This window comes from Lepidochelys kempii, chromosome 6 (assembly GCF_965140265.1).
Source record: "Lepidochelys kempii isolate rLepKem1 chromosome 6, rLepKem1.hap2, whole genome shotgun sequence".
Lineage (NCBI taxonomy): Eukaryota > Metazoa > Chordata > Testudines > Cheloniidae > Lepidochelys > Lepidochelys kempii.
In genome coordinates this window covers 15608536-15622558 of record NC_133261.1, presented here as the reverse complement: position 1 = coordinate 15622558, position 14023 = coordinate 15608536, and the positions used below count along the sequence as shown (strand labels likewise).

Genomic DNA, 14023 nt, shown 5'->3' with positions numbered 1-14023 from the left:
ACAGCCACTAATTATAACCTATAAGTAATGTAGTAAGCCCCCCCCCCAAGTGTACTAGACAACCTGGACCCAACCTTCTCGGGCCCACTATACTGGGAAGTCTGGAACACTAATTTTAATAGGTGTAGTATGCCCGTACGAGAGAAGGTGGAGGGCATGGTACTACACAAGGGGCAGTGGGACAGATGGAGCATCGACACCTTCCACCTTGATGCCTGGCCCTATCAGAAAGTGTGTCGCCATATGTCCTATGCTTTTCCTGGGATACCTGGTGTAGCCAAACAGCCAGCCCCCCCCCCCTCTCAGACCAGCATTGCTGGGAACACAAGGGAGCCAAAACAACAGGGCACTTAACATAAATTCCAGCACAGCCTTTGAAGCTGTGAGAAGCCCAGGTGTGCTGCTCCAATGTGCCTCTGGGAACATATACAATGATTAGGCTCACAGCAGACAGAGAAGCTGTGACAGACATGGCTCTTAGCCCCTACTAAATAGCGTGATGCACACACCCCAACATCATAGGTGGGAAAATATTTACCCTGATAAAAGGAATGTCCAGTAGTCGACACTTATTGTTTCTCTCCCTTGCAAGTGTAAACTACTCTTGCGAGAGCTGGTGTCGCCCAGACAGACCAGCCCCAATTTGGCATAAGAAAGGAGAAAGAGAATAAAGGAGTACAGAGGTATAAGTATGGGACCTACAGCACCATGATTTTTGAGTGCTTTTCACTATCTATCTGCTGGTCAGATAAGTGACAGCCTCCCAAGGCTTCTGCAGCTAAGAGGGTCCCTAAGCCTTGTCCCTTATTCGTCTTTCCGCGGAATTGAGTGACCGATCCTGGCTTGGCACCGCTGGAATCGAGAGATGCAAGGAGGGTAAGAAGCACCCACACCTGATCTCCTATCTTTAGTGTACACATATTTTGAAATAGAGCTCTATACTTTGTTTTCTTTCTTTGGGATTGTGGCTTCAGTTTTGTAACTTGTTTGTGTGTGTAACATCTCTACATTTAAATAAGTAGGCACTAGCAATTTTGTAACCACATGATTAGAATCTAGTTTAATAAATTTTGGTAACCATTTGTGCATAAGCCTGACTTGTTTCTCTGGTTTACTGTAAAGCAGCCAACACAATTAAAGAACCTCAGCCGTTTTGGCTTTAAAGCCTGGCCATTAGGTGAGAGTACTAAGAGCCTAGCGTTGAGTTGTGCCGCCTCCACAGGGCAAACTCTTGGGGCGCCTGTCAGTCAATCCTGACTGCCCACTGCGAAGGAGCTCTGAGCTCTAGCAGTTAAAGTCACGGGTGTTTAGGACCTTGGGGCATCCGTCAGCCTAGCTCGGGCTGCCCGCCGCGAAGGGACAGTGCGTCCTAGCGGTTAAAGTCACGGATGGTATAAAACGGGCATAGCTGGCACCTCACCAAACATCCTTGGCCATCGGCTAACACCTGGGCAGGAGGATCCCAAAATTAAAAACGGGGTGGAGTGTTAGGATATAGATATTCAGGCCTGTCTGTAAAGGCCTATACTCTAAGAATGTAGGTATATGTTTATTATTTAGCTAGTAATAGAGGTATACAAGAAAGAATCTGTGTAAGGGCCTTCTCTCACTGTGACAGTCTGAGGCCCTGTTCTTAGGCTAAGGCCTTTGGCTAAGCAGCAGAGGCAGCCATAAACTGGGAAGCGAAGGGTCACATCCTCACATTCCAAACTAGTCAATCTGGGGCTGTTAGGAAGGTGATCCGATCTATCACCTCCAGAGAAAGGGAAGAGCCTAGAAGATGTAAAAGGAAATTTAGGTTGATAGTTTTCTGTCTGGTAAGAACTCACTTATCAATAGATACAGCTGGGAAACCCTTATGTCTTTATAGATGTAGTTGTGAAATCCTCACTTCTGTATTGTTTTGTCATTATAGTTCCCACTTTGCTATTGTTTATTGGCATGGTCTCTGTCTGGTTCTGTGATTGTTTCTGTCTGCTGTATAATTAATTTTGCTGGGTGTAAACTAATTAAGGTGGTGGCATATAATTGTAACCCTTCTGCCAGGCCAAGTTGATAGCAGCAAGGGCCGGGTTCAGTACACAGGGGCTCCCTCTCATCAAAGCAAATGCAAAACTGGCTCGAGCCCCCACCCAGTGACCTGGGAAAATCTTACACACCCCCTGGGCACCTCAAAGAGGCAATACTTCCCCTCTCGCAAGCACAGAGTCTCGGTGTAGCAGAGAATCTTTAATAACATGAGGTAAACGACATCAGCATTAAATTGGGGAAACACCACAACTAGTGTTCATTAACCAAACCATGAGCAAAGACCCACCCCAGCAAATTGGGCCATGTCCTTTCCCTCGGTTCTTGAGTCCCAGAACCCAAAAGTTTCTTGAGTCCAGCAATCCACAAATCACCCAAAGTCCAAAAAGTCCAGCCCCAGAGTTCAAAAGTTCATCTGCAGAGTGCTACTCCCCAGTCTGGCTAAAATGTGCCTGTGTGTGGGGGGAAAGAGGTAAGGGGCACCTTACGTGTCCTGAAGCTGACTGCCCCACAGGGCTCTGCTCCACCACGACCGGCTCCGCTCTGCACAGCTCACCGTCTCATGAACAGCTCTGCTCAGCTCACCGTCTCACGAACACGCCGCTGTCTCACGAATGGATCTGCTCAGCTCACCTTGCCATCTCACAAACACTCCACCAGCCTATCCACGAACGGCACTGCTGCACTCTAGATCTTCCGGCTCCCCACTACTTGACACCGTGCTCAGTGATTCCAGCTTATAGTAGTGGGAGCCTTAGTGCTGGTGCACCATAAGGCCAAAGTGAATTCAGCACAGTACCTGTAGCAAAACTCTTAATCCACCCAAAATTAGCTCTGACATTCTACAGTGGAGAGAGACAGAGGTACAATTGGTGTTTCAGGCCATCACAAGAGGGCCCACACCACCAGGTACTAATACCTATCTCAAGCCTCTCTCAATTCACAGAATTTTGGAACCCATGTCCCTTGCCTAGCGAGTGCTACTTAGTTGATGGTGAGTCCCTCCATCATAACAAAAGGCCAAGTACAGTTCCAAGCACAGTTCCCATAATCAGGGTAATAACAATTTATTCTTCCCGCCTCAATAACAGAGACACTGGGGATCCCACAACAGCCAAAGTGACCATTTGGGCAGTTATGGCTTCATTCTAGTTGGGGTGGGTGTGCCTATGCAAATGAGATCAGCCCCTGAAGTTCTTTTCCACAACTTGCCACACCTCACCACCAGATGTCAGGGTGGAGCTCATCCTGACTCTGCTAACATAATTGGTTAGCTAATCATGTTACAATATGTTAGGATTGGTTAGTTAAATTTCAGTAGAATGATTTGTTAAGGTATAGCTAAGAATATTACTATATAAATTAGGGGCAAACAGGAAGTAAGTTGGGATTCGAAAATAAGAAAAAAGGAACTTGGATTCAAGCTTGCTGGAAGTTCACCCCAACGAACATCGAATGGTTTGCACCTTCGGCCTTCAGGTATGGCTGCTCTCTGTTCATGCGAGAAGGGCCCGGGAAGTGGGAGAGTGAAGGAATAAGCTCTCTCTATCTAACTTTTTGTGGGCCCGGTGCCAAACATATTTGAGGGCCCCCATATAGTCATTATGGGCCCCTTCCAAGTGTGGGCCTGGCGCAATGCCGCTGTAGTATACCCGGCACTGCTGGGATGGGGATGAAAACCTTTATTCATACAAAATCAGATATTTGAAGCCACACTTGATTGAGACCTCCACTCAGCCCATAGAGAACAAACTGGGCTAGCATCCGTATATGCAGAGTACTCTTGAATTTGTTTTATTTGTGTGGGAGGGGGGTTGTTTGTTAGTTTTGTCTTTTTTGTTTAAACACTCAGGGCCTGCTTGGGGCCCTGAACACAAGTGCTTAGGTAGCACATTTATGAGCCATATTAAGCCCGGATGGAGCAGTCAGTGGAGTTGCACCTGCAACTCCGCATCATCAACACCACTTCCTCCACGCAAAGTTATGTTTCATAAATACATTTTTTGAAAGCTGGATTTTCTACTTTGGTACAATAATGTTTACAAAACTTTTTAAAAAGTTAGTTTCTTTAGCCTATTTCTCCCTTTGCCTCACCACCCCTCATGACTTCAAGTGAAACAGTAAAGTTACTGGGGAGGAGTGTGGGGAGGAAAATTGCTGGTGCCCTTTTTGCAGGGAGAAAGGGCCACTGAGACATACACCAAGGCTACCACAATCCAGCCTCAAGCCCCCACCCCAACCTTCACATCTGGGCTCTCCTCCTATCCCTCCTACTGTCTGCATCCCACACAACTAACCTCCACTTTCAAACAAAAGCTCTCCTCAATCTCCCTGCTACCGCCCACCCACCCCCCACTTTCACCCCAGGGCTGTCACCTTCCTCCCTTCTACTGCCCCATACAGAGCCAACCCCCGACCTTCAAGTCAGACTCTCCCCTCCCTCCCTCTTCCACTCCACCCTGCTTCTCCTACCTCCCCCCGGGGTCACTGCCAGCTCCCACAGTGCACACGGACTTGCCCCACAATGCCCCTTCCCCCAAAACTGTGCTGTGCCCTCTCCCCGGAGTGTGGGAGAAGTTTCTGGGCATTCCCACTGGCAGCCAGCCCCGCTGTCATCATGCCCCCAACCCTGGGGGCCACAGACAACCAGCCTCCCCTGTATCGGCCCACTGGCAGGGGACACACACTGCACAGGCGCTGACTTTATAATGTGCCCCCTGGATCTGCCCCAGACCCCTCCCCCACTATACCCCTTCCCCCAAGGCCCAACTTCCACCCTGCCTCTTCCCAGCCTGTTCTGCCCCCTCCCCAGAGTGTGCCATGTCCTCACTCCTCCCCCATCCCCCCCAGAGCCTCTTGTGTGCCGAGAAACAGCTGATTATGGCAGGCAGGAGGTGCAGGGAGGGAGGGAGAGGCGTTGATTAGTGGGGCCTGCCAGTGGGCAGGAGACACTGCGGGGAGGGGGAGGTTCTGATGGGGGGCATCTAGAGAGAGGATTCTCTGCACCACCTCAAACCACCAGCCCACCCCAACCAAGATCCCATCTCTAGCAGTGGCCAGATCTCTGATGCTTCAGAGGAAGATGGAATAATTCCCTAGATTACAGCTGAGCATCAGTGGGGGGCAAATCTTTCCTGACCCCTTCAGTGTCTGGCTGAAGCCATGCAGCTTGAGGGTGGATTATAGTCATTAGGGTCTCCAGTACGTGTCCCCAGAGCACAGCACTGTGCTTGGAAGAGGAGGCTTCCAGGTGTCTTGCCTACGTGCTTGTATTCAGAAAGTCTCTAGCTGTGTTTTTGGATGGGGTGGGGAGCTAGGGGAGAAACGCTTGCTCTGTGCCAGAGTCATAAAGCCGCTCAGGGTGGGGTGAGGATTCCCTGGCCCTCGGACAGGGGCCAGTCACAAAAAAAAGTGCCCTGTATCTTGGCACCAGGGTTTCTGAATGCCCTGGTGGGCAGTGGCTGCCATGGAAACCCAAGGAGAATGATACGGGTTGCAGTGTAAAGCTGTGAGTCGGGGGGGGGGGGGAGGGAGTGCTCACTCTGGGAGGGATGGTTGGGGGGAGGGATAGCTCAGTGGTTTGAGCATTGGCTTGCTAAACCCAGGATTGTGAGTTCAATCCTTGAGGGGGCCATTTAGGGATCTGGGGCAAAAATTGGGGATTGGTCCTGCTTTGAGCAGGGGGTTGGACTAGATGACCTCCTGAGGTCCCTTCCAACCCTGAGATTCTATGATAGGGGAATTCTGATTAATTCCTGCAGGGAACAGCCCTGGGGCCTGTTTAACACTGAGATCCCCTTTTCTCCGGTAGGTCTTGCCTCTGGTTTCAGCCTCCAGTCTAGCAATGGGGGCAGTCCCTGCACTCCTGGCCTGTGTCTCTTTACACGGACTAAATGAGTGTCTCTGCTACAGGGAGTCAGTGTACACAGAGCTGATAGCTCAAGGTTCACGCTGCCGTGTCTGGTTGCCATGCAGCCAGGTTGGCTCTCGATTCCATCGTCCAAGCGTTTCCCAGCTCAAGTCTGCATCACCCCATTAGAGGCAATGCGTGTGTGTGTGCAGGGGCACGATGTGGGGTCAAGTGCCCCCCCATTGGCCTGCCAGGGGAAGGGTGGGGCTCTACTTTCTCTCCCTGCACCCCCTCTTCCCCCTATTGGTTGCTCTCCCTGGCAGCTGGGCGGGGAACAGGAAAGAGCCACGTCTGCCTGAGAGCGGTAGCCTGCTCCCTGCCTGGGCTCGGCTGCATGGGGGGAAGAGGGGACTCCAGCTCACTTGGCCCCTTTTGAAACCCTCTAAAGAGCAGGCAGCAGAGTCAGAGTGGAAGTAAGGGCAGAGTGAGGGCAGCAGCATCAGCAGATGTTACTGAGCCGGCTCAGTTCCTGTGAGCATGCTCAGTACAACCGAGACAGGGAATTCTGCCCAGGAGGGGACTCTGGCTCGCTCACCCCTGACCCTGGCAACTGGGGCGGCAGCGGGCCACCCCCCATCCGGGCCCTGCTGCAGGGACAGGGGCCGAGCAAGCCAGAGCCCCACTCCCTCTCCTTGCAGCCAAGCCCCAGCTGCCTCCCAGCCAGGCTCTCTCATGCAGAAGCGGCTCTGTCCCGCTCCCTGCCCGACTGCCAGGGAGAGTGGGTCAAACTTGCCTGGGGGAGGGGGAAGACACAGGGAGAGAAAGACAGAACCTCCCCGGGACCTCTCCCTGCAGGTAATGTGGGGTGGGGAGAATGCGGCGGCCCTGGGCTGAGCGGGGGAGTGTGTCACTCAGCAGGGGAGACATGTGGAGCCGGCATATGTCCTCCCCTTTAGCTTGTGCTCCCCCAGTCATAATTTGCCCCACAGCAAATGACTCACTGGAGCCGCCGTTACTTCTCCCTACTCTTGTGCTGCCCCATTTCACCATCTTTAGCTGAGTCTCCATCGTGGTGACAGGTCTTGTGAGGCTGTCGCTTGAGCCTACTTCCCTCACCAGCTTCTTCACAGTCTCTTCACTGAGCATTTTCTCATAAAACCTCTGCCTAGTGATTTCACCGTCTTCCACAAGCAGTCTTCCCTTTTCATCTCCTAAATGCTCTGTGCTTCTTTGCCTAATCTTGGCTAATCTATGTATTCCTTCCCCCCTTCCTTTGTTAGTAGTTCTGCATAAAAACCTTTAAATGGTTGACCTTTAGCTTCCACCCACCGCACTTTCACCTTTTTCTTTCCCAGCTTGTTTCCTCATCACTTTCCACCAGTCTGACTTTTTGCTATTGCTTAAGCCTGCCTGTCCTACTTCTTCTTCTTCCTCCCTGCCTCCTGCCCATTGTTGGATGCCACATCTCCTTGCCGTGAAATTTCCCTCCTTTCCTTTGGACAGAGGGAGCTTCTACACTTCCTGTAATCTGATATTTTCCCCCAAAACCTCCTTGGTATCGTTGTGGTCATTGTCCAACCTCTGCAGAACCTCATCCTTATATCTTCGACTAACTTCGCTATCCGCGAACCTCCACCACTCTGTCCTTTGTTCCACAGCTTGTTTCTTGCCCTTCCCTAGACTTTTCACCCAGACATCGATTACAAGCTGTCTACGTCTCTCCACAATCTGCTCTCCTGGCATCACCTAACAGTTTCATGCTTTTTAGATCTGTTCCTCTTGTCAGGAAGCTGTTGAGCTGGGATGTGTTGGCACCACCCTGGTGTGTAATTAAGAGCTTCTCCCTCTTTACAGAGTCTGTATTGGCAAGACTCAGGCCATGGGCTCTGGCTAACTCTAAGCTATGCTCACCAGCTTTGCTTCCTGTTCCAAAGCCTCGGCCTCCGTGACCATCGTCAGAGCCTTCACAGTGTTCTGCCACACATCTGTGGAGATCGTCTTTGATACCGCAGGCTGAGTGCTTGGTTATGGCATGAGACGTTGCACTCTATATGTTTATGGAAATATGCTTACGAGTGTGGATATGATGTAACTGGAATATGCTTTATGCAAAAGGTCTCTTGTAAGGTATCATTACAAAGCTTATAATCTACTGAGTGTGGTCATCCTATTTGTATGTATGTATCATTCTTGTATCTAAAACTAGAAATATGAAGTATTATTCTGAAGTCCTGTTGTAATTAAGCAAAGTGTGGGCCATCAATGGTGGCTTGGAATCTTGATGGCTCCCATTAACTAGGACAATTGATTGTAGATGGCTCTGTTTATTTGCAAAACTTCCTGGATACGTGCAGGTCAGTGCTGGAAGAATGAAGGCTGGGGTCTCACAGGACATGTGACCATAACACCTGTATCTGCAAAAAGAAAAGGAGGACTTTTGGCACCTTAGAGACTAACACATTTATTTGAGCATTAATAATAGAATACCATTTATTTTATTATGGTATTCTATTATTAACAGTGTGATTAATTGTGCGATTAATCATGATTAATTTTTTAATCGCTTGACAGCCCTAGTATTCATTGTGGACAGGATCCACACCAGACCAAGGGCAATGGGGAGTTCTTAACTTTAACAACTGTGCTCGGACCACACAATAATTATGCTAAGGAGGGTGCTCGCATTGGGAAACCAGTCTGGCCAAGTTGATTTGCTGGGTTTTGGGGAGTGGAAATTCCCGAAGCAGGACAAAGAAAGAGGGGTGACTAAACTGGGGGTTATAAATGGACTCCTGGGGGAGGCTGGAGAGGCACACATAGGGAGTTTGGACAGCAGAGGGGAAGGGGATGGGCCAGTCCTAGGGGGTGAACTGGAGGAGAGATGGATCCATGTTTCAGAACCCAAGCCCCCACGGAGGGGAGCGGGACAGGAGGGAGCACCACCCAGCCCTGGCCCGCCCCACCCCCAGCTCTGCTCCAGCCCCGCCCCCAGCTGCAGACCCAGCTCTCAGCCGTGCACCTGTCCTCGTCCCCAGCCTTGGTCACTGGCTGTGGCTCTGGATCCAGACTCATGCCCAGCTGCGGCCCCAACCTTGGCCCCCTTACACCTGTCTGCATCCATTTTCCTCCCCTCCCCCAGGAGCCTTGGCCCTGCTCCTGGCCCTGGCTCAGGGGGTGGGGGGGGAATGGAGGCACGAACATGAGGACAGGGGTGGGGTGACCCTCAAAAGTTTGGAGACCACTGTTGTAGGGGCTGGGCAGGGGGCTGCATGGTCAGAGCTCTCAGGATGGGGTGCTGAATAGAGGCTATGCGCCCCGAGCGTGTGCCGAGGGACCGCAGTGTCTGAGCTCTGTTCAGACTCTGCAGGCTCAAAAGACCTGGGACAGCAGTTTAGGGAGAGGCTGCAGGGGGCGGGAGGGGGGTGCTCGACTGGACCAGCCCCACGGACAGACGCACAGCCAGGGGATGGAACTGATTGCAGATCAAACGTCTCTTGCTTCACCTTCTGTCAATGCCCCTCACCAGCCTGCCCAGGGGGACCTGCTCTGGGCAGAGAGGGGCAGGCCCGACTATGCTGCTCTGCTGAGGCTGCCAAGGACAGGCGGTTAGCACAGCTGGGGTTGGAGTTTTTGAGATGGGGACTCCTGTGAGGCAGGAGCTGGGCTGGGACCCACCCAGTGGGAACAACGCGTGAGTCCCCCCAGTGGGAACAACGCCTGGCTTCTCCAAGGGCGGTTATGGCACCAGCTGCTCCTCTGCTCATTAAACTCCTCTAGGTGGTGCCATGTTCCCGCTGCCCCCTCCTGGGGTCTAACAGCAGCCTGGGCTCAGTCTCCTTCTCTCTGCAGGTGTCCAGGAGCTGGACCGAGCCCAGAAGTTCAGCGGTGTCATCCTGGTGGCTGCAGGACAGAGCTTCCCCCACACGGGGTGGGTATGTGTGTTATGCTCCGCGCTCCCGCCTGCTGGCAGAAGCGGGACAAAGGAGCACCAGAAACAAGTTGTCCGCTCAGGGTACAGCAGGGGCTCTGTACTCCAGCACAGGCATCGGCCCACCCCTGGGGACAGCTCTCGCCTGCGTCCTGATGTATGTTGCACAGTGTGCGGTACCCCCCGGAAATAAGTGATGGGTTTGTAGGCAGCACTCTCTTGCCTTCAGCTTCCCCCAGGCACACTCCCCCACCATCCGTCAACTGCTTTGGGGGTGGCTGAGCCTTCTGCTGCCAGGCGCTCTCTCATCAGGGTTTAGCTTCATAAGCCAGGGCAGGGGCTGGGCCTGGCCACCCACACAAAAGCGGGCACAGACACCCCATCTATAGCCGTATCATGTGGGGGGACCAAAGCTCCTTCTTGTCCAAACAGGTAAATGGCTATGCAGGTGGTGTCGGAGAGAAGGCTTTGGATTCTTTGACCATGTGATGGTGTTCCAAGAAGGAGGAGTGCTAGGCAGAGACGGGCTCCACCTAACGAAGAGAGGGAACAGCAACTTTGCAAGCAGGCTGGCTAACCTAGTGAGGAGGGCTTTAAACTAGGTTCACTGGGGAAGGAGACCAAAGCCCTGAGGTAAGTGGGGAAGTGGGATATCGGGAGGAAGCACGAGCAGGAGAGCACAAGGGGGAGGACTCTTGCCTCATACTGAGAAAGCAGGACAATCAGCGAGTTATCTCAAGTGCCTATTCACAAATGCAAGAAGCCTGGGAAACAAGCAGGGAGAACTGGAAGTCCTGGCACAGTCAAAGAATGATGATGTGATTGGAATAACAGAGACCTGGTGGGATAACTCACATGACTAGAGTACTGTCATGGATGGATATAAACTGTTCAGGAAGGACAGGCAGGGCAGAAAAGGTGGGGGAGTTACATTGTATGTAAGAGAGCAGTATGACTGCTCAGAGCTCCGCTATGAAACTGCAGAAAAACCTGAGTGTCTCTGGATTAAGTTTAGAAGTGTGAGCAACAAGGGTGATGTCGTGGTGGGAGTCTGCTATAGACCACCGGACCGGGGGATGAGGTGGATGAGGCTTTCTTCTGGCGACTAACGGAAGTTACTAGATCGCAGGCCCTGGTTCTCATGGGAGACTTCAATCACCCTGATGTCTGCTGGGAGAGCAATACAGCAGTGCACACACAATCCAGGAAGGTTTTGGAAAGTGTAGGGGACAATTTCCTGGTGCAAGTGCTGGAGGAACCAACTAGGGGCAGAGCTCTTCTTGACCGGCTGCTCACAAGCCAGGAAGAATTAGTAGGAGAAGCAAAAGTGGAGGGGAACCTGGGAGGCAGTGACCATGAGCTGGTCGAGTTCAGGATCCTGACACAGGGAAGAAAGGAGAGCAGGAGAATACGGACCTGGACTTCAGAAAAGCAGACTTTGACTCCCTCAGGGAACTGATGAGCAGGATCCCCTGGGAGAATAACATGAGGGGGAAAGGAATCCAGGAGAGCTGGCCGTATTTTAAAGAATCCTTATTGAGGTTACAGGGACAAACATCCCGATGTGTAGAAAGAATAGTAAATATGGCAGGCGACCAGCTTGGCTTCACAGTGAAATCCTTGCTGATCTTAAACACAAAAAAGAAGCTTACAAGAAGTGAAAGATTAGACAAATGACCAGGGAAGAGTATAAAAATATTGCTCAGGCATGCAGGAGTGAAATCTGGAAGGCCAAATCACACCTGGAGTTGCAGCTAGCAAGAGATGTTAAGAGTAAAAAGAAGGGTTTCTTCAGGTATGTTAGCAACAAGAAGAAAGTCAAGGAAAGTGTGGGCCCCTTACTGAGTGACCACCCACCAGCTCACCTGTCTTCGAGGTGCCCTTTATGGTAATTTATGCCACCACAGGACATGACAGTGGAATCTGCTTGAGGCCACAAACCAGTGTTCCCATTAATTTTTCGCACACGTTTGTGGAATGAATTTTGTTATGTGCACTAATATGGAGGTGATGTGTGACCTCCATATTTGATGCATATAACAAAATTCATGTGATGGGTGTGGGGCCGAGGGGTTCGGAGTACAGGAGGGAGCTCAGGGGCTGGGGCAGAGAGTTGGAGTGTGGGGTGGGGGGTGAGGGCTCCTGCTGGGTTTGCGGGCTCTGGGGCGAGGCCAGGGATGAGGGGTTTGGGGTGGAGGCTGCCCCAGGGCTACGGTGGGGAGAAAGGACTCCCACCAGCTCTCTCTCTCCCCACAGCAGCACCTGGGCTGGTGGACAGGAGAGGTGCCTTTCCCCGCCATGAAGCTCCAGGGTTGGGACTGCAGGATAGGCGCCTCTCCCCCGGCCACGGTAGGTCTGGACCAGCGCTGGGTTTGGGTGCCTCTCCCCCGGCTGCGGCATGGCTGGGGAAGAGGCATCTCTCCTCACTGCAGCCCTGAGGGCCTGCGCGGCGCTTAATCGTCTGCTGCACGGCCGAGCAGATTAGAGGGAATTTAGGCACCTCCACACCCCCATGGACTTCTTCACTGGCAGCTTGTCCTTCCGGATCCTGGCTGACTTGCTGTTAGACTATAGGGGCACCTCCCTGGCTAGCTGTGCCGCCCAGTCCTTCTGGCTTGGCAGACATCTTCCTGGCGGTCATGGCCTACAATTGCTACATGGCCACCTGCAACCCGCTGCACGACACCACCACCATGTCCAAAGGGCTCTGCCTCCTGCTGGTAGCCTGGTCCTATGTGGGTGGCTTCCTCAATGCTGTGGCCCACACAGCCACACCTTCCGTTTGGACTTCTGTGGCTCCAATGTCATCAACCATTTCTTCTGCGATGTGCCACAACTGCTGGGCCTCTCCTGTGACTCCAGCCACACCTACTAGGCCATCCTCTTTGGCTTTGTCAGTGGCACTGTCGTCGTCAGCATTCTCATTATCCTACGGCTACGTTGTAGCTGCCGGCCTATTCATCCACTCAGCCAAGGGCCGGCGCAAGACCTTCTCTGCTGGTGCTGCCCACCTGGCCTCCATTGCCTTGTACTACGGTTCCCTCCTCTTCATGTAGATGAGGCCCAGCTTCAGCTACTTACTTGATCAGGACAAGGTGGCCTCCCTTCTCTACACGGTGCTGAGCCCCTTGCTGAATCCAATCATCTACAGCCTGAGGAACAAGGACATAAAGGAGGCCCTGAGAAAGACCATCGGCAAAGGCAGGCTCCTTGTTAAACAAATGTCATGTGACACTGATGAACCAATAAAGACAAAGGCCTGATAGGCTGCTGCTGTCATTACTGCCCCGGCAGGTGTTGTTCAAAGGGTGCCAGATGGGAGAAAATCAGAGCTACTCCCTTGCTTCCATAGTCACCAGTGTAACTGCAGGGACAGCAGGGAAGGGTGAGCATGGGACACAGAGCCTCTCAGCTCTGGGCACTGATTCCAGACTGGCCGCCCTCCTAGGGATCGTGCCCTGGGGCCAGAGCTAGCCCCATGGGGGCGGGAAGGGAGTGCCACACCACACTTCCAGCCTGGGGCAGGCACGGCTGGAAAAGTTTATGCACCACTGTGGTACATAATACCTTACATGGGACCTTTGAGATGAATATCATGACAACACCATGTGAGGTGTGCTTTTACTGTTACATATCAGGGAGCCAATTGCCAACTGGCATTGGGGTGTTCCTAGAGTCACAGCTTGATTAGGGTGTGGCAGCAGAGAGACTGTCCTGGGGGAATATGCAGAGAGGAAGTGTCTAGATTGGAGTTCACTCTCTCTGGGCATCCAGTGACAGCAGGTAGGGTTGCCAATTTTGGTTGGGCATATTCCAGGAGGTTTCATCACATGAATAGGCAGCAGGTTGAAAACAAATAAAAGGAAGTATTTCGTCACACAATGCACAGTCAACCTGTGGAACTCCTTGCCAGAGGATGTTGTGAAGGCCAAGGCCATAACAGGGTTAAAAAAAGAACTGGATAAATTCATGGAGGATAGATCCATCAATGGCTACTAGCCAGGATGGGCAGGAATGGTGTCTCTAGCCTCTGTTTGCCAGAAGCTGGGAATCAGCAACAGGGGATGGATCACTTGATGATTACCTTTTCTGTTCATTCCCTCTGGGGTACCTGGCACTGGCCACTGTTGGAAGACAGGATACTGGGTTAGATGGACCTTTGGTCTGACCCAGTAGGGCCATTCTTATGTTCTTATATGACATAATATTTAATTAAA

The 14023-nt window shown here is 52.0% G+C and overlaps 1 pseudogene; it reads left to right on the top strand.

Annotated features, from left to right (window-relative positions):
- The first annotated feature begins 7781 nt into the window (after nt 1–7781).
- Nucleotides 7782–13069, top strand: LOC140913234 (olfactory receptor 9G4-like; annotated as a pseudogene).
- The last annotated feature ends 954 nt before the right edge of the window (nt 13070–14023 follow it).